The sequence below is a fragment of the Grammomys surdaster genome, unplaced genomic scaffold (assembly GCF_004785775.1).
Source record: "Grammomys surdaster isolate TR1022 unplaced genomic scaffold, NIH_TR_1.0 313, whole genome shotgun sequence".
In the NCBI taxonomy this organism is placed as follows: domain Eukaryota; kingdom Metazoa; phylum Chordata; class Mammalia; order Rodentia; family Muridae; genus Grammomys; species Grammomys surdaster.
This window is the reverse complement of record NW_021604732.1, coordinates 1,145,434-1,165,491: the sequence shown is the minus strand read 5'-3', so window position 1 is coordinate 1,165,491 and position 20,058 is coordinate 1,145,434. Positions and strand designations below refer to the sequence as shown.

At 41.5% G+C, this 20,058-nt stretch overlaps 1 pseudogene; it reads left to right on the top strand.

Moving 5' to 3' along the window:
- Positions 1–11,453: 11,453 nt before the first annotated feature.
- Positions 11,454–12,556, top strand: LOC114629580 (annotated as a pseudogene).
- Positions 12,557–20,058: the final 7,502 nt, after the last annotated feature.

Below are 20,058 nucleotides of genomic sequence, written 5' to 3'. Positions count from 1 at the left end.
GTAAAAGCATTGCTGGTTTCCATAGCAACAATCAAAGTCACCATCACTGCCAATCACCAGTACCATGATCTTTATCTCAGAAAAGTTTCTTCCAAGGAACATAAGAATCAACTCTAATTAAATCATTTTCATTTGCTCTAGCTGTAGTAAGTGTCACTAATGTGATAGTCATCTAGGAAGCTTGAACAGCATTATAAACATTAGAACTGTTGAATCTCTGAATTTCTTACAGGCACAGGAAAGCAGTGGAATATGATTAAAAAATAACATGTGTCAAGCACTGTGGGTGGAACCTACACAGTGCCTTCAAACCACAAGCCTTCCATCACTTGTCCATGGATAGTTCTAGCCTCCAAAGGCGTAGAGAGTGAAGCATTGCTCATCTGTTGCCTTCTTATTCCCTTTTATCATTTACAGCCCTCATAACTAGGAAAGAGAGGGGTCAGCACGAATGAACTTTCCTCAAACAAAAGTAAACCAGAAAAATATTTCAAAGCAGCTCACCATTCACTGTTGAGACTATAACCTGCAATGTTTTGTGAAGACACTTGTGGCAATCTTTTTCTGCCTTGAGGACAATATGCATTTCACTTTTGTGTTCCTTTAAGAAAGAAGAATATGACACTCAATCACATATAATGGAAAAAATCATATCTCCATCTTCCTTTTTTTTTCTGTCTTCCTTTAAGAAGTTAGCCAAATTTTTAAGGCAGAGTGGGTAACTAGAAGGAAAAAGTAGATTGGGAAGAAGGTTTAGCCTATGCTTCTAACTTTAAGGCTGTTGTCTTTCTCCAATCATTTAATTGAACCAATATGTGCTTTCTATTTATTCCTTCAGGGATACATAGATCTGTGAAGAAATGCTGAAATCTTAACAAAGATGGAAGTGCAGTTCTAATGCTATTCTGCCCACCAATTCAAAGTAACTGTCTTCACATTGCAGTTCTATTGTTCCTTCTCCTACTTACAAATGCATACCTGCCTCTCTAGGGAAAGAGGGTATGTGCATAGCCCTTGATTGGTCCAATATAGTCTGACTCAAGCAAACTAAGGATAGTTCTTCCATAACAAGTTCATGTAATAAAATTATTTTCAAGTCTGAATTTCACTTTATCACCTAAAGAAATAGCATATGTCAGAGAGAATGAACATGGTAGACATGAGACTGTATGCTGAGATCAAAGGCATAACAAGGAGAAACCAGGCATGGCAGTACATATCTATCATTGTAGCTCTTGGCTGGCTGAGGCAGGAGGATTATGGGTTTGGGATAAATAATTAGTTCGGGTGGGTTATGTAACTAGTTCCCAAACAAAAATTAAAACCAAAGATAGTGCTGAGATAGAGTGAATAGTAGACATACATGTGTAATATTGCAGTAAGGAATATGAGGCTGAACACAGGATGTTATGTCTACATATATAACCCACCCACTCTTCTTGAGTCAGGGTGGGGGTCTAAGTTGGGTCCTCTAGGAGAAACAAGCATTAATGAAGACATAGATGAAAGATCATTTAGCACTAAGAAAATCATATATCCCCAGACACAGAAGTAATGGTTAGAGAAAGCATTGGAGTTGAAAAAAATGGCCTGGGCTTAAGTTTTCAATTGATTAAATCAACCAAGAAAATGTGTGCAGTTTGAAGATAGACTGGGAGCATGAAGGGTACAAACACTTAATAGAGGGAAGTTTAGATAGAAGACAAAAAAAAAAAAAAAAAAGGAAACTTGAGTCACAAAAGGAATACCCAGAGAAGGCCAAGAAAGAATAGAAATTCAATAAAATGCTGTTCAAAGTCAGGTAAAACCAGAGCTATCAACAATTGTTTGAATTTAAGCACTGAGAGACAACTACAGAGAAAGTGTTCTCCTCGCATGCTGAAATTAAATGCATAGCTATGGTGCTTGTCATATGAAGCTTACGATGAGTTAGGTAGACACTCCCCAAGACTCCCACCTCTGTATGATGGGCCATCAGACCTCCATTCTGTGCAGCTAACACAGCCTTCACATGCATGAGGCACTGAATGAACATTTGTAGAGGGCCTAGGAAGATGGTACAGTGGATAAAGTACTCCCCACCCAAGTGTGAGGATTAGAGTTTAGATCACATAAAATTCAGGCAGGGGTGGCCACCAACTACAATCCCAGCACTGAGGTAGGAAAGACAGGAGATCCTCCTAGCAAGCTGGCAAGGGAGACTCATCAGAATAGGTGATCTCTGGGAAAAGCAAGAGATCCTGCTCTGATAAATAAAATGAAGAGCAACCAAGAAAGACATCTGATGTCACCTTCTGGCCTCCAGACCCTCATGCCTTCCATGTATGCCTACACACATGCAAACACATATGCAAAAAAGTGTAAACAGTTGTAGTAAGCAAATGTAAACCAATATCCCACTTTTAACAACTTCATTTGGAAGTACCCTAAAATTAGTAGTAAGGCAGAGGAAGATGCTTACAGCTGCTCACTGGCCTTGCATAAGCCTCTGGTTTACGCCTCACCTGATTGCCAGGCATTCAATTAATCATGCCCTTGCTTCTCACCTCTACTCCTGGGTCAATAGACAAGGTCACTCTGGTCTAATTAGACTCCTAAATGAGCTCCAGAGGTGGAAGGCAGAGCCTGTGCCAAGGTCTCCATGTCATTCTCCCTTCTATCTCCTCTTGTTTAGTTGATGCTGCAAAAAAATAATTAAGCTGATTTTGCTTCTGATTATTTTTCTGAAACTTTTGGTGACCTCTCACAGAGAGGATGACAGAAAGCTACATCAACAACACGTCTTCTATATCATCTATTAAGCACTACATGGCTCACATCATGCAGACCCTTCTTACAAAATTTAAATTACACATAGTTCTGGATACACTCACCAAAGAAATAATTAATTTTCTCCTATTTCTCATTTAATGCTTTTAATTCATTCCAATTCAGGAAAAGCAAATGTTTAAAGGGAGATATATTTTGTTAATAAACTACCATCAAATTACAAAAACTGATTTGTCTTTGTAAATTTACAAGATTTTATTTACAATAAAACAGAAGAGTATTTTTTTGTTTTTATATTTTTCAAAGAACCCTAAGTTAGTGGAAACTCCCTGAAATCTACAAGAGTGAATTGGTCATCTTCTATAACCAAGCAAGGCTTCAAGCTGTAGAACTGGGACATCAACTCAGTGACAAAATTTTGCACCTACAATTTTTCCTGCCTACAAGACATGTGGGGACAACGGTGGTGCAGAATTTGTAGCAGCAGCCAACCAAAGACTGGTTCAACTTGTGGCCTATACCATATGAGGAAGCCCATGCCTGACACTTCCTACTTGACTAGGAACAGAAGCAGAAGAGCCCAGAGAGCCAGAATAGAACCAAACTCAACTGGAAAAAAGTCAATGAAATGATTCTTAATAATATTGTGCTATAGCCATAGATCTGTGAGTAGCCTAATTGTCATCAGAGAGGTGTCCTCCAGCAGCTGATAGGAGCAGTTGTGGAGACACACAGCCAAGGAGACCCACAGCCAGAGCCAGGGATCCCCACAGAAGAGGAGGAGAAATGATTATAGGAGCCAGAGGGGTCAAGGACACCATAATAACATAGAATCAACTAAGCAGAGCTCAGAGGGGCTCACAGAGACTGATACAACAATTCCAGACCCTGTGTATGTCTAAGATAGGTCCTCTGCGTATACATAATGGTTGTGAAGCTTTGTATGTTCGTGGGACTCCTAAGAGTGGGAGTAGGGGGGTGTCTCTGACTCTTTTACCTGCTTTGGAATCCTTTTCTTCCTACTATGTTGCCTCATCTAGCCTTGATATGAAGGTTTGTGACTGGTCTTATTGCAACTTGTTATGGCATGTTGGGTTGATATCCCAGTAAGTCCTGCTCTTATTTGGAGAGAAGAGAAGAGAAGTGGAGCTATGGGAATGAGGGGATTGGAAGGAGAAGAGAGAGGAGAAACTGTCTTCAGGATGCAGTATAGGAGAGAAGAATTTTTTTAAAGGTCCATCTTGAATTAATATCACCTGTAGCTAAATAAAATGGAGAAAACACCTTGATTTAATTTGTTAATTGTGGCATCAACTGCATTTGATCATCATTGGGGCTCATTATAATGAGATTAAACAAATAGTCTCTGTGGTGCTTTGAATATGCTTGGCCCATAGGGTGTGGCACTGTTAGGAGATGTGGCCTTACTGGAGGAAGTGTGTCACTGTGGGAGTGGGCTTTGGAGGTCTTCTCCTATGCTGAGGCCCTACCCATTAAGAAAGAAAGCTTCCCTCTAGCATAACATATACACACACTCAGCCATGTTAAAAGGACAAAATTTACAGAAATCATTTTAATGCTCCTAGAACACAATGCTTAAAAATAGTCAACTCTTTTTCTGATCTGGGGATTATTATATTGCTTTTCTTAATTCTGATAATTGATATGTAAAAGAAGTATTTCATCCCTATTACATAGACAAGGAATTGACATGTTGACAGATTAAATTCATTACCCCAGGTCTCCTTGCTGTATGGAATGTTTTAAAGAGAGTAGTGACACATCTTTTCATGTAAGATTAATGTCAATTCTGACTTTTAAAAAAGGTTCTTTCTTAAAAAGTGTGATTCAACCCCAGGCTGATTCAGAAATCCATAAATTCTGTTCCTATAATATCCTCTCTCCCCAACATTCCATCAGTTGGCTGATGGATCTTGTGGGAGTAAAAATCACACTCAATGAAGACTTCAGGCTTGCACTGGACCTTAGTAAAATAGTCCTTCATTATACCCTGGCACCTTGCGTGCTGTTGTGGAGAAAGGGCATAGCCAAACACCTCTGATAGGCAAGGGAGCAGATGCCACTCAGGCTTTTTGTGTTTATGTTGATGCTCAATGTCCAAATGAGGAGCCAGCATTTTGGAAATAGGGGCCAATTAGCAGCATCAACTAACAGCTGCGTCTCTCCCACACTTGAGAAGATATTTACCTAAGATCATTCTGACTTTTTTCTCTTAGCCTTTCTTTAAAAATTCTTTTTACACAAGCCACCTGGAAAGCATTTGTTGGAGAATTTTAATGACTTATTAAATCCCAAACCATTATCAGAACAAGACTTGCATCTGCAAAGGCTTAAACACTGTGATCTACTTTCCTCTCTAGAACTTACATGAACCTCCAAAAGGGTAATACCAACAGACAAACAGGGGGATGCCAAACAAAATATTTTACATCAAAATCCTTTCCTGGAAAAGTAGTCGCATCTCTTTTATTTCAGTTAAGTCCTGGCTTAGAAGTGTTTTGTTTGAGTCAATGACTAGAGTGGGCTGCCAAGCATGACTCCCTAGTGCCTGCTGGAAGAAATCCTACTCCACAGGCCAGAGCATGAAGTCCTTAGAGACTGATTTTGTCTTATCAGTATAACTATTTCTTCTCCATGCCCAGCTGATACTCACAGGAATCACAACACAATTTACTAATATACTGCAATGTTTAGAGATAAAGGCAAATAGCCCCCTTCCCAAGCCCCACACCTCTCCTGCCCAGGAACCAGTACGTTGAATACTTGACACAATCAGCAGATCTCCAAAACATGTTTTTGGGGCCAATATAAATTCTTGGTCATCAGCATTTCTGCTAATCATCTTCATAAAACTCCTGCCAGAGTAAACTGAGGGACCTAGCAAAGGAAAAGAGCACCCTTGATGCTGGCATTTATCGATGGCTTCCCAGTGGAAGCATGTGAAGCCTTGACCCATGAGGCTGGGATCATCAACCACCAACACTGTGGTCCAACTCATGTAGCTTCTGGAGGTAACTTCAGACTTTTAGGGACTTGTGATGTAAGAGATTCTGGATTCTGCGTTCAACAAGAGATCAAGAAAGATCAGCTAGCTGTTAACCACAGATGCTAGTCAAGCACTCTGGGATTTCTTAGCATAGAGCAGTGGTTCTTAGCCTTCCTAATGCTGTAATCTTTTAATACAGTTAATATCGTGGTGACTCCTAACCATAAAATTATTTTTGTTGCTGCTTCATAGCTATAATTTTGCTACTATTATGAATTATAATGTGAATATCTGATATGCAGGATACTGATATGTGACCTCTGTGAAAGTGTCATTCAACCCACATGTTGGTAACTTCTGGTAGAGAGGATTCTGTGAATCATTTGAGCAAGAGTCAAGACTATACACAAAACTCAGGATCAAAAGAAATGGTTTAGCTCAGATGGCATCCTAGCTTTGGGTCTCTTTCTTTCTCTCTCTCTCTCTCTCTCTCTCTCTCTCTCTCTCTCTCTCTCTTTCTCTCTCTCTCTCTCTTTCTCTCTCCCTTTCTATTTATTCTTTTTTTTCTATTTTTTAATTGGATATTTTATTTATTTACATTTCAAGTGTTATCCCCTCTCCTGATTCCCCCCAAATCCCCTAACACATTCCCTCTCCCTGCTTCTATGAGGGTGATCCCCTCATCCGCACACCCACTCCTGCCTCCCTGCCCTCAAATTCCCCTACACTGGGGCATTTATTCTTCACAGGACCAAGGGCCTCTCCTCTCATTGATTCCCAACAAGGCCATCCTCTGCTACATATGCAGCTGGATCCATGGGTTGCTCCATGTATACTCCTTGGTTGGTGGTTTAGTCCCTGGGAGCTCTGGGGGGCAAGGAGTCTGGTTGGTTAATATTGTTGTTCTTCCTATAGGGTTGAAAACCCCTTTAGCTCCTTCAGTCCTGTCTTTATCTCCTCCATTAGGAACCCTGTGATTAGTCCAATGGTTGACTTCAAGCATCCACCTCTATATTTGTCAGGATCTGCCAGAGCCTCTCAGGAGACAGTTATATCAGGATCCTGTCAGCATGTACTTCTTGGCATTCACAATAGTGTCTGCATTTGATGACTGTGTATGGGCTGGATCCCCAGGTGGGGCAGTCTTTGGATGACCTTTCCTTCCATCTCTGCTCCACGCTTTGTCTCTGTATTTGTTCCCATGAATATTTTGTTCCCCTTCCTAAGAAGGACTGAAGCATCCACACTTTGGTCTTCCTTCTTGTTGAGCTTCATGTGGTCTGTGAATTGTATCTTGGGTATTACAAGGATTTGGGCTAATATCCACTTATCAGTGAGTGCGTGCCACAACTTCATTAGATTTTACCTTCATTTTCTGAGATAACATTAGGGTTTTTCTTATTATTATAAACAAAATTATTGCATGCTTAGAAAAAAACATGGTGAAGGTATGTTAACATATTACAATGCTATAAATGTCCATATGATTACACTCATTTTACAGACAAATAAATTTAATCTTTTTGTTATTTGATTAAAGTGGCATTTGAACAAGAATTCCAGGCAGAGTACTATGTTTCCTCTCTGTAGGCCCAAAGACTATATTTGACCTAACTGGAGAGTTTTGTGTTGCTCCCTCATAGGGATATGAACTATATACAAATTTCAGGGTTCATTGTAAGAGCTTGGAAGCTTGAATGTCACATGTTCGCTTATCAAGGCCTGGGATGATTTAGTGGCTTGAACATTAAGGGAAAATTCACTGGAAAGGTCTAATGGTACTTGTCACATCAAATCATGATGCAGGTGGGAGCATTATATAGCTAGAAATAGATCAAAGAGAACAACAGTTTCTAAGACTAAACACTGACATGGAAGGTATCGTAATAATATCATGATTAATTTTTAATGTGATTATTTTACAAATAATTCTGTAGTATGTACTCTAGCCATATAAGAAAATGAACAAGGTATGAGTTGCTAATTTTTCTTTAGATTTTAGACTACATTATGTAGTAAATGGATTTTGGATCTGTGGGTATATGGACATTGGGGGTTCATATGGATTATTATGTGAGTATATGTGCATATACATGTATGAAGAGGACAGAGGTTAACTTTGGATATGAACCTTTGGATTAATCTACCTTGTTTTTCAACACAAGGTCTTTTATTGGTCTGGAATTTGTCAAGTACACTAGACTAGATGGCTGAGGTGATGGGGCAAAGGACTAAGGGAAGAAGGCTAGGGAGCAGACTAGCCTTCTTCCTGTCAGGACCTTACCAGTCTTATCAGATAATGTGCTGGCTCAAATGACTTTTAAGTCAACTTGACACAAGGCAGAGTTATCTGAATGGAAGAGATCTCAATTGAGAAAATGTCTTTAGGCTGTATTTTCTTAATTAATGATTGATAGGGGGGCCTAATCCAGTGTGGGTATTGCCTTCCCTGGGTTGGTAGTCCTGGGTTCTATAAGAATGCCATATAAGAAAGCAGGCTGAACAATCCATGAGGAGCAAGCCAGTAAGCAGCATCCCTCCATAGCATCTGCATCTGCCTCTGCCTCCAGGTTCCTGCCCTGTGTGAGTTCCTGTCCTGATTTCCTTACATGATAGAAGGAAGCATCCCTACACAATGTGGAAGCATAAGCCAATTAACACTTTCTTCCCCACGTTGAGTTTGGTCATGTGTTTAGAATCCCTAAGTAAGACAGATACCCTGCCATTCACTCAGATTGATTTTATTTGAAAATGAACTTCTAAAATTCTGCCCTAGAGTCCCATACAACCTCACCCTTTTATCTTAGCTACTCATAGTGGGTTAAGCAGTTTCCATCAAAATTTGTGTTTATTTGGAACACCAGGATATGACCTTACTTGAAAATTGGGTCTTGGCATATAAGTAATAATGTCATTATGTAGAAGAATGAAAGTTGATCATGCTTTCTCAGTATATACACAAACCATTTCCAGAGGACTAAATAAGAAACTTCTGGAAGAAAGAATAGGGAATATACTTTAGGGCATAGGCTCAGATATAGACTTTCAGAGCAGGATTCCAGTCACTGAAGAAATAAGAACAAACAGCAAATGAAACTTCATGAAATTAAAAAGCATCTGTACTGCAAAGGAAACTGTTAATTGAATAAAAACCAGCCTATTTAAAAAAAAAACATTTTTCAATGTTTTTTACATTAGACAGGGGATTGGCATCTAGAATTGTTGCGGGAGATATTTAAAATGTCAGCACCCATTCTAGCTTGAAGTTACTGAACTGCCATGTTCCAGACTAGCCTAGGCCTGAGGCCATGAGTGGTGGTGTGTTCTCGCTGCTGCCACAGCACAGGCAGCCGGCTCAGTCCACAGGCTCAGGCGGCCAGAGGCCATGGGCATGCCTCAGCTAAAAATGGCCAGCCAGAAACACTGACCATGCCATTCACGAGATGTCAGTGTGGGAGATGGCTCTGCCAATCTTCTACACTGTCTCCACAAGGCTGGGCTGAGCCTAGACCATCCTGCCATCCATTCGGGCCCAGTAGAAATGAGTCTCTAATGCTTCAATTATCCAAAAGGCTTTATATAGTTGGGAATGCTCAATAACAAGATGCCCACACAATTAGAGGTGTAACTCAATTCCAACCTAGATATATCAATTACCTTTGACTGCTAGAGACATGCAAATGTCTGCTGCCATGTTCCCCTCTCTCTGGTCCTCTCTCACCTAGCACCTTCTCTTCCTTCACCTCTTCCTCTCCTTACTCCTCCTCTTCCTCTCCTTACTCCTCCCACCTTATCCCAACTTTCGGGGAAAATATGCCACTACATAGAATAAACAAGGGATATATATATAATCAAAAATATAAATAATCCAATTAAAAAGTGGGCTATGAAACTGAACAGAGAATATTCAGAAGAAATACAAATGGTTAAGGAGTATTTCTAAAATGTTTTTCCTCCTTTGTCATCAGGAAACTAGATGTTAAAATTACACTGAGAATGTAGTTTTGCAGTCAGAGTGGTGAAGATGAAGAAAGCAAAGACAGAAAGTGCTGATAAGGATGTAGGGAATGAATACTAATGGACCGCCGGTTGGAGTACAAACTAGTACAACCACTCTGGAGATCAGTGTAGCAATTTCTCAAAAGACTATAAATAGATCTACGTCTGACCCAGGCATACCACTCCTGGCCGTATACCCAAAGGACTTTATTTCCTACTATAGAAACATGTGCTCATCCATCTCCATAACTGGTCTATTCACAACAGCTGTGACATTGAAACAGCCTGGATGTCCATCAATAGATGAGTGGACAAAGAAAATGCCCTTACACAGAGCAACTTCATTCAGCTATGAAGAAAAAAATGAAATTAGTGAATTTTCAGGTAAACAGATGGAGCTGATAAACATTCCACTGAGTGAATAGCCCACACTTAGAAAGACAAATGTCACAGGTTGTTACTCATAAGTAGATCTTATTGTCGAGTCTTGAGATTTGTATGTTTAGAATCTAGGAAGTTACAGAGAGATCATTGGTAGGGAGAAGCGAGAAAGTTTGTCAGGGAAGCGAGATAGAAGAGCATGGATAATATGAACACCAACAGGGAATACTGAGGAGGAAGGCTAAAATAGCGGAGAGGGTGATGTTAGGGTAGGGCAGAGGGCTCTGGACGGTGATAACTAACAGTAAGATGTTTGAAAAAGACATATGAAAACCTTCTATTTTACAAGCTTCACAAAGTGTGTGTTGTGTTTGTTTAATTGGAGTCACTCTAGACATTGGATGATGTACCTCCAAGAAGCCATTAAAAGCCCAATGACAAATGTGGAATATCTCCCCTCAAGTTGTTATTCGGAATAGTCCAGGAGACCCCAAAAATAATACAGGCTATTGATTTCAATACTTAATGGCAAGGCCCTAATGCTGAAGACACCGCATATATTAATAATAGATGAGGCCATTTGAATAATCATGCCCCCCATAGGCACATATATTGAGATGATTAGTTCCTAGTTGGTAAAAAAAAATTTTTGAAAGGATTAGGTGTGGCATTATTAAAAAGGTTTGACAATGGGAATGGCCCTTCTTTCTCTCTCTCTGCCTCCTGCCTGAGGACCAGAATATAAGCCCCAACAACTGCTCCAGAGCCCTGCCTGCCCGCCACCATGCTTCTTATCGTGATGATCATGGACATAGTCTCCAACACTGTGAGCAAACCCCCAATTAAATGCTTTCTTCTACAAGTTGCCTTGGTCGTGGTGTCTCTTCACAGCAGTAACTAAGACAGCAGAATATGGAGAAATCAAGTTGGTATTGACCAGGAAGATAGTGCTGGAAAGCGCTATGTTGGCTGCTACAAGAAAAAGCCTTACTCACCTGTGAACACTGTAAACTATAATTATGACTAGCATGGTACAATAGCATGAATGTTATGAGTGTGTAACCAACCCCTTTCTGACTATATCTAAAGCCTATTCCTCAGGCTTGGCACCTGGTACTATAAATCCAGATAAGAATCTGTTATTCTACAAAATGGACATACTATCAAACTGCCCTCTATATTAGAATTTCTATACCCAAAAATTACTGCAGCTCTCAGAGCTCATCAGGGAGGTTCCTTTATGCAGTAGACAGTGGTTAACATAGAAATTCACAACTGGGCTGGTGCCCCGGGAGTCATGGCTGTAAACAGCTTCACTTCCCGTCTCAGGGACTCGCGGAGGTTTCTGAAAGGCTTCTTGGCCGGGGCTGTAGTGGGCACCGTGGGAGCGGGGCTGATGGCGCTGCAGTTCCTCCGGCATCAGGACGCAGGATCCGCAAGGCTGGCGAGGCAGCTGCACGAATCTGCAGGAAAAAGTTGTCTTGGAACAGTTTGGATTTCCTTTAACTGAAACAGAAACTAGGCATTACACTAACCATGCCTTGTCTTATGATCAGGCAAAACGGGTGCCTAGATGGGTTCTGGAACATATATCCAAGGACAAGATCATCGGTGACGCGGACAGAAAGCATTGTAAATTCAAGCCGGATCCTACTGTCTCTTCAGCCTTCAGCGCCCTCAATGAAGACTATGTTGGAAGTGGTTGGTCACGAGGCCACATGGCCCCGGCAGGAACAAGTTTTCCAGTGAAGCCATGGCAGAAACCTTTTACCTTTCTAATATCTTGCCTCAGAATTTTGAAAATAATTCCGGCTATTGGAATAGGATAGAAATATATTGTCGTGAGCTGACGGAGAGATTTGAAGATGTTTGGATAGTATCAGGACCTTTAACCTTACCTCATGCTAGAAATGATGGAATGAAAACAGTTAGCTAACAGGTGATCGGTGAGGACAACGTGGCGGTCCCCTTACACCTTTACAAGGTGATCCTGGCTCGAAGAAGCCCAGAATCTACGGAGCCGCTGGCACTGGGGTCTTTGTGGTACCAAATGAAGCCATTCAGTTCCAGTCCCAGCTAACCGAGTTCCAGGTGAGCCTCCATGACCTAGAGAAGATGTCAGGTCTGGTGTTTTTCCCCCGTCTGGATAGAACCAGGGACATCCAGAATATTTGCTATGTGGACACCTGCAAGCTCCTGGGTTTCCAGGAATTCACTCTGTACTTGAGCACACGGAAGATTGACGGAGCCCGGTCTGTGGCTAGACTGGAGAAGGTTCTGGAAACTTTGAAGAGCTCTGGGGTGGAACCTGACGATTACTTCCTGAGTCGCTATGGGAAAAAGCTAGAGGAACTGAAGGCTAAGGAGCAGAAGGACACTCAGCTGGAAAAGCAGTCCTAGTGTCCGTCTAGGTGTGCACTGAGCGTCTGTAACAAACAGGCATGCCCTCTCCAGACAGATGTATTTTAGCAGATTTATTTTCAAGAAATAATGGAATTCTGACCAAAATCTCTCCAAAGACTCACTGGCTCAAAACTCAGTGTTGTTTTCCTTTGCTAGGATCTGAGTTGGCTGAGACGGTTTTAAAACTCCTCTCTTGTCTTGCACAAATACACTATGATTTAACGTGCTCATGACCCAGAAGTCCTCCCATCTGTCTGTATCAGAGCATCCGATGACTGCTCTTCCTCTGTGAAAACCCTGCGTCTGTATCAGAGCATCCGATGACTGCTCTTCCTCTGTGCAAACCCCGCTGTTCCGTCTCACCTGTGGGGAAGATGAGGCTCAGAGAACTTTGTATCTTCCCCACTGGTGTTCTACAGAAGTCATCCAGGGTGCCTCAGAATCAAGACAAAGTTAGATGAGGGTTTGACTCAAGTCCGTACCTCCATCCATGGCTATTTCTGATGCTAAGGCCCTCCTGGTGTGAAGAGTCTGTCTCCTCAGAAGAGTGAGCCCTTCATTTCTGTGGAAGAAACAGCTGGTCTTTGAAAGATGGAGATACTTTGTGGGTTTAACCAGAGCCTGTGGTTCTCTCCAGGGTTCACATAGTACCAGATAAGTGTGTTTCTTGGCTTCACTGGGCCTTTCTAAAGGAGCCCAAAAAAGTGTGTGCGGAGAGTCACCGGGTACCTCTGGTCCTGCTATCTGCTGGACCAGCACACCACAGGTAGGTGTCGCCTGGGCCCAAGGCCCAAACCAGCTCATTCCCAGGGGAAAGAGCAGCTGCTTTCTGTGCTGACCTCCAGACTGGTTTATACAGATCTTGAACTGTCCTGAGTACACACAGCCTAGTAGCTTCTGGGCAGAAGGACTTGTCTGAATCTGCCACTCTGCCACTGTCTTCCAACCAGTACGAGGGTGATCTTTGTGGCGTTGTGTTTGTCTCTGATAGAAATACCATGGCTTTACAATAAAGATGAGAAGGCAGTGGCTGACCATTTTGCTCCTTCATTTGGATAAAAAGAAGCAGTCAGGTGTAGGACACAGTGGCTGATTAACGCCACTCTGCTTATCTTCCTGTCCCCATTAACTTGTGCCAGTCCTTCTAAGGATAGGAAGCCAAAATGTCACTGTGACCAAAAGAATCTGTTACTTTCTCTCCTCAGAAAAGAGGTGATGGTTGGGCCTGAGTGTTTCTCCAGGAGCCCTGGGAAGGAGGCTGGGACTCCTCCTGGCTGTGTCCCAGGTCCTCACCATGTATCCATGCAGCCGAGCTCTCTCTCCTGTGGCCATGTTCCCCTCCGCCATGCTGACCTGACTTGCTGGTGGCTGTGGACTTGCTTCCCATGCTCTCCTCACTCAGGAAGAATCTTGTCTGTATCTGTAAGTTTCTGTAGCTTGGGATTTTATTTCCTATGAAAGATGCTACCTGGTCATTGTGAGACAGAAATAAGAACAAAACAAAAAGAAAAACAGAAAAGAAATTCACAACTGGTCCAAAGTACAGAGAATAAGCTTCAACACTGTGCACAGCCACAAATGTGGCATCTATATCATACTCCCATCACAGGAAAAAGTAACAGAAAGATGATGAGAGCTAAACGTCAAGGAAAACCAGAACAAAACAGTGTCTTTTAGACATAGCAAAACTTCTGGATTCATGAACTCATTGCAGCAGTGGTAGCCTTCACAAGACCTCTCTCTTCAAGATCAAGTCACTCAACATTCTTACGCAGGGTCCAAGAAAGAACTTAAGACCCACCACCCCTAACTGATGAGCCATTGGAAGCCACTGCTTTTTGGGGTGTTGGGGAAGGCTCAATCTTTCTTAACAGTATTACCCCCGGCAAGTTGATCATGCTACAGTGGATGGCCCCACACCCCAAAGTACATGGGCAGCACAAATTGAAGTCATGAGGTTTTTGTTTTAAGACAGAAGACATGAAATTTGGGGGTAGAGAAGTCAGGTGCATCTGGGTATTTAAGGGAGAGTGTACAAGAAAATGACCAAAGCACATACTATAAAATTCTCAAAGAATTAATAAAATATTGCTTAAATTAAAGAAACAACAGTCACAAAGAAATGCATATGGAGATGGAGACAGTGACGGCACTGATGCAGCTCTATATACCTGTTAAGTACAAGAGATGACCAGGAATCATGGAAGCCAAGAAGGAGCTGTTAGAACAGTTTCTCCTTGAACACACCAGAAAGAATAAACCCTCCTAACACCTTGATCTCAAACATCTGACCTCCTTGACTCAGAGAGACTGGATTTCTGTTGCTTCAGATCTCTCACCATGTGGTCCGTTGTTATAGCAGCCTAGCAAATTAATAATAGACCCTTAGGCCACACATCTACCAGTAGTCCCCTCACCTTAGTGTGTGTTAGCAATTCCTGGAGGTAAGTTATACAGCACTGGACCCTACCCCTGGGGGAGTATTTGATTCAATCAGCGTGGAGTAGAGACAGTGGATTTGCATATCTAACAAGCTCCCAAAGGATGTTGATAGTGCTAGGCTGCAGACCGTATTCTGAGAACTAACTGTTTTGTACCACTTTCATTTGGGAACTGCATTACATCATGTCTTCTATTATATTTATAATAGGTTCATAAATGCAAAGTCCGTCTTCTCAGTTATCCCATGAGGGTCATAAAAATCCACACTCTAACCTACTTTTGCTTATCCACAGGACAGCATGGTATCTGGTATACAGCTAAACTGAACAGTGAAAACACAAGTTGGGAGCACCAATTTTATGTTCTTGAGTCTCATTTATTCATCTACAAAATGGAGTTAGCAGTATTAAACAGAAATTTTATGAAGATTGGGGGAGGTGATTTGAATAAATGCCCAACACATTATCTACCTCTAAGATGCATGCAGTAAAAGGTAACTACTGTTGCTTAGGGATGCTATTTACACTTGTGCACCAAGTTGAGGTGCCTAAGTAGAATCATCAGAAACCACAGAAACACTAACAACCAAAATACTGCACTTGTGAGAAGTCTCCATAAATATTTTCAGACTATGTAAACTGTGTTAATCAGAAAGATCGTTCACAGTGGTTTACGCAGCTCAGAAAACCCAACACTCCTTTCCCTAACTATAGTAGTAAGGCCTGCAAGAGCTTTTTTCACAAATCCATACTACAAGGAGTTTGCATTTCGCTTTGTGTCTTGATTCATTACATTTGTAATATTTACAAGGACCCTGAGTTTGGGAGAAAAGCAGGATGGGTCAAATCAGGGAATATTAGACCACACTTGATACCAATGCAACAAATATCGACCAGCGGCTCCCCAAAATCCTGTTACTGGGATTGAATGATAGGCAATACTTAGGATAATTGGAGAATGGAGTGAGTATGGAGTTTAGAGATATCACAGATGCCAGCTCACTTTCAGCAGATGTTTTCTGAATATCTGTGCCAAGCAATAGTTAAATCTGGACATGCAGAGGTGAAGAACACCATGAAAGTTTCTACAGTAGTGAAGTTTCAATACAACAGAGCTGAAACATGGATATCCAGAGTTACAGACCAAACTGGGACAGGGTTCAAATAAAGAGGCTGCTGTGGCTATCTCATCTTTTTCCCTAGAAAAGAGTCCTGCCCCCTCCCACAAGTCAAACGTCCAACCTACAGATCCCTGCCTCTTACTTACATGAAGACCTTCCTTGATGCCAATAACTGAGTACATTGAAAGACTTCTGATCCTTCTGCCCATTTTGTCCTTGCATCAATCTTTCCCCCACTCATATTATTGATCAACCCTATTCCCTAAGCCCTGTCATGGAAGATTTCAGGTTCTGAAGATCACAGTGAATGTGAGCAATCTCTTCAGGCAGTTAAATGCTGATTGCTATTCTGAGAACAATGATACATCTTCTAAGAGGAGGGGTAGTAGGGAAGAGGGAGGGAGGGAAGGGGAAGAAGGGAGGGAGGGGGGAAGGAGGGAAGGAGGGAGGGGGAAGAAGGGAGGGAAGGGGGAAGGAGGGAGGGAGGGAAGGGGGAAGGACAGAGGGGGGGGGGGTGGGTGGGTGGGAGGGAGGGAGGGCGGGAGGGAGGGAGTAGGGAGGCAGGAGATGATAAATATATAGTCAACAAGGGAGAAGGGAAAAGGAAAAGAAGAGATGAAAAGATTTCTACTCATACTTAGACACATGACTAGGGATAAAGCTACCATCACAGAATGATACAATATCCAAACCTCCAGCTTTGGTGGAATATAAAATATTCTTTCTCAATCACAAAATTGTGTGTCTTATTCTGCTTCCACCCATAAAGATAGTAGATTCCACTGACTCAACTGGATTCCACTGACTGGAACAAATGAAGACTTGTTTGTGACTTTATCTAAAGTGTCTCTGACAGTGTAGAGAAACTCATGATACAAAGTAGTCTGTCACACATGCATGGTCGTTGGAGGCAGACAATAATGAAATGAACAAGCATAGACAAAAATCCTGAACGCACATGAAATGAGAGGCTGCATAAATTTCTGAGTGAATGTGCACTTTTATTTTAAATACACCTTCTGGCCTTTACACTAGGAAGATTATACTCAAGAGAACCACATCAAACTGATCTTGCCAGTGCTTGTCTATAACTCTAGAACCTCACAAGGGGGAAGAGCTCAAGGTTGGTCTGACTACATAGTAACATTGAGACTTGCCTGTGCTGTATGAGAGCCTTTCTAAGAGAGATGGAAGAAAGGAGAGAGGGGGAGGTAAGAGAGAGGGAGGGAGGAAGGGAGAGAGGGAGGGAAGGAAGGAGAGAGGGAGGGAGAGAGGGAGGGAGGGAGGGAGGGAGGGAGCAGAAGGAGAAGTAAAGGTGGGGAGGGAAGGTAGAAGGGAGAGAATGAGGGGAGGAGGGGGAAGCTACATAAGAAAAATAAATAGGACAAGTGTGATGATCTAGAGTCACTGGTTTGCTTTGTACAATTTTTCATTTAAAGCTATTGATAAGAAGGCAAAAAACATTTGCATTGTTCCTTAATCCTTTTTCTATACTTATTTAGAACTGACCTATCTTTGCAGATACCACATGAACACTGTCTATACACCAGTCTTGCTTGTAGTTAGTGGGAATGTAATTTAGTCCCATCTCTATGGAAATTGGTATGAAGGTTTCTTCTAAATCTAAAAACAGTACTACTGTATGACCAGCTATATCACTCCGCTGAGTGTCCTGCATTCCCATGTTTGTCGTGGCACTATCATGTGGCCAAGTTAAAAGAAAAAAAAAGACAACAACTAAGTTTCTATTAACAATGAATGTCTAATGGGAGCAATGGAGAATTATTCAGACATAAAGGAGAACAAAACCATTTCCACTGTAAGAAAGTAAATGAAACAAAACATTAACAGCAAAATAATCCAGACTTGCAGACAAATATTATAATTTCATGCTTTTGTGCAAGCAAGGGAGGCATGAATATATGAGGCCTATTAGGGAAATTAAAGGGTTGCAGGAAGAAAGGGGCAATAAGGGAGGTAAGGGCCTCTGTATGATCAAAGAATACATATGATCTATATGATCAAGTGTAATAATAATTACACATATGAAAATAGCAACAAAACCCACTGTTTCATAATTCATATATACTGCATTAAACTTTTCATCAATGTTACAAAACATCTGACACAAACAACTTAAGGGAGAAGGATTTATTTCAGCCCACATGTCCAGAAGATTTTTTGTCACAATGCTTGGTCCAGTTGATTCCAGGTGGTGGGAAGGCAAAACATTGTGCTGAGAGAGTATTGAGAGGAGCAGGCACTCCATCTTGTGATTGACAGGAAGCAGGGAGAGGGAGGCCTGTACTCCCTGACTTTTTCCTTCCCTCTCCTCACTCCACCCAGGCAGTTTGCCCCCTTTGGTAATACCTCTCTAGAAACACACCCAGCAGCATGCTGACTGCTTTCTTAGGCATCTATCAATTCAACTGAGTTAGAAATCAAGATTAATCATCACGTATATTAATAAAAAATGCTTTTAGAAATTATGTCAATAAGCTTTCAATTTAACAGAGAGTATAATGTCACTGTGTGACCTTTGGGTTCTCTCAGCTTTGTTTTTTCTCCAAGTTCCAATCTGTAATTTTGGTTTATTAATTTTATTCATTGTGAGACTGACAATGATCACTTTTGGCTCTAGTAACAAAACATCAGTCTTCTACAGAAACATTTCTTCTTAACTTTCCAAGTAAGACCTCATCTGACCTCTATGGATCATCTGAAACTACTTTAACTATTGGACCATTGACAGGTACTAGTCACTCTAATCCACCAAAAAAAGCCAGAATAAATAGCCAATCCAAACTGGAATACTGGTTCCTGCCCATGGATTCTTTAGTCTGGTATGGTTCAACTTCATGTCTTTATCCTCTCATCAGTCAATGAAGCCATGAAATTTAATAGGTACACACAAAAAAAAACCATACATAAGAAAGTTGAAGGCTGATGAGATGGCTCAGTGGTTAAGAGCACTGACTGCTCTTCCAGAGGTCATGAGTTTAGATGCCAGCATCCACATGGTGGCTCACAACCATCCATAATGAGATATGATACCCTCATATGGGGTGTCTGAAGACAGGCCAGAGTGAGCAGAGCCTGGAGCGAGCCAGGGCCAGAGCAAGAGGAAGAAGGAAGTGGGGGGGGAAAGAAAATTGAAGGCTGCTGTGACAACCTCTACCCCCCACCCCAACTCATCCAACCCCCTAAAAATGTAACAGCCTAAATAGGAAGCCATTGAAGGGAACTCTTAAAAATTGTGATAAAGATGCTAAAGTATAACTCTCTGCTATTGATGGCTTCTGGCAGGGGTGTCTGGGAAGGACTCAATTTTCTTTAAGGGGTTAGCCACTAGGAGTTTGACTATGCTCCAATAAGTATATGAACAAAACAAATTAGACTTGTGTTTTACTTGGGGGAGGGGGTGTTCTTTTGGGAAGAGGGTGTAGGTCTCAACAGAGGGGTGGACCTGGGAAGACTGACAAGTGAGTGTGATCAGGATGCAAGATGTGAAATTCCCAAATAATCAGTAAAAATGTTGATTTGAACAAAGAAAGTTGAGAATGAAAAGAAATAAGATCCCTTCATTCATCTACTGTCTCAGATGTCTCGATAGAATTTAATGACTCTTAATCTATAGAAATTGAAAAAGTACAAATGATTTTAAATAAATTCAGCAAAGTTACACTCAGTTGGCACAAGAAATCATTCCAAAGAGACTTGATGAATTGAAAAGTAAGACAGAGTCTTTAACAGTTCTTCCTGGCACTTGTGGATAGAAAAACTTTAGAAAAGGTGATTAGTAGTCTTACAGTTTCCCAAATGTTGGCAATCCACCTATGAAGAGAGGGTTAGATGAGAGTGGACACCATTGTTCTCTTGCCAACAAAGATCTCTCTCTCTCTCTCTCTCTCTCTCTCTCTCTCTCTCTCTCTCTCTC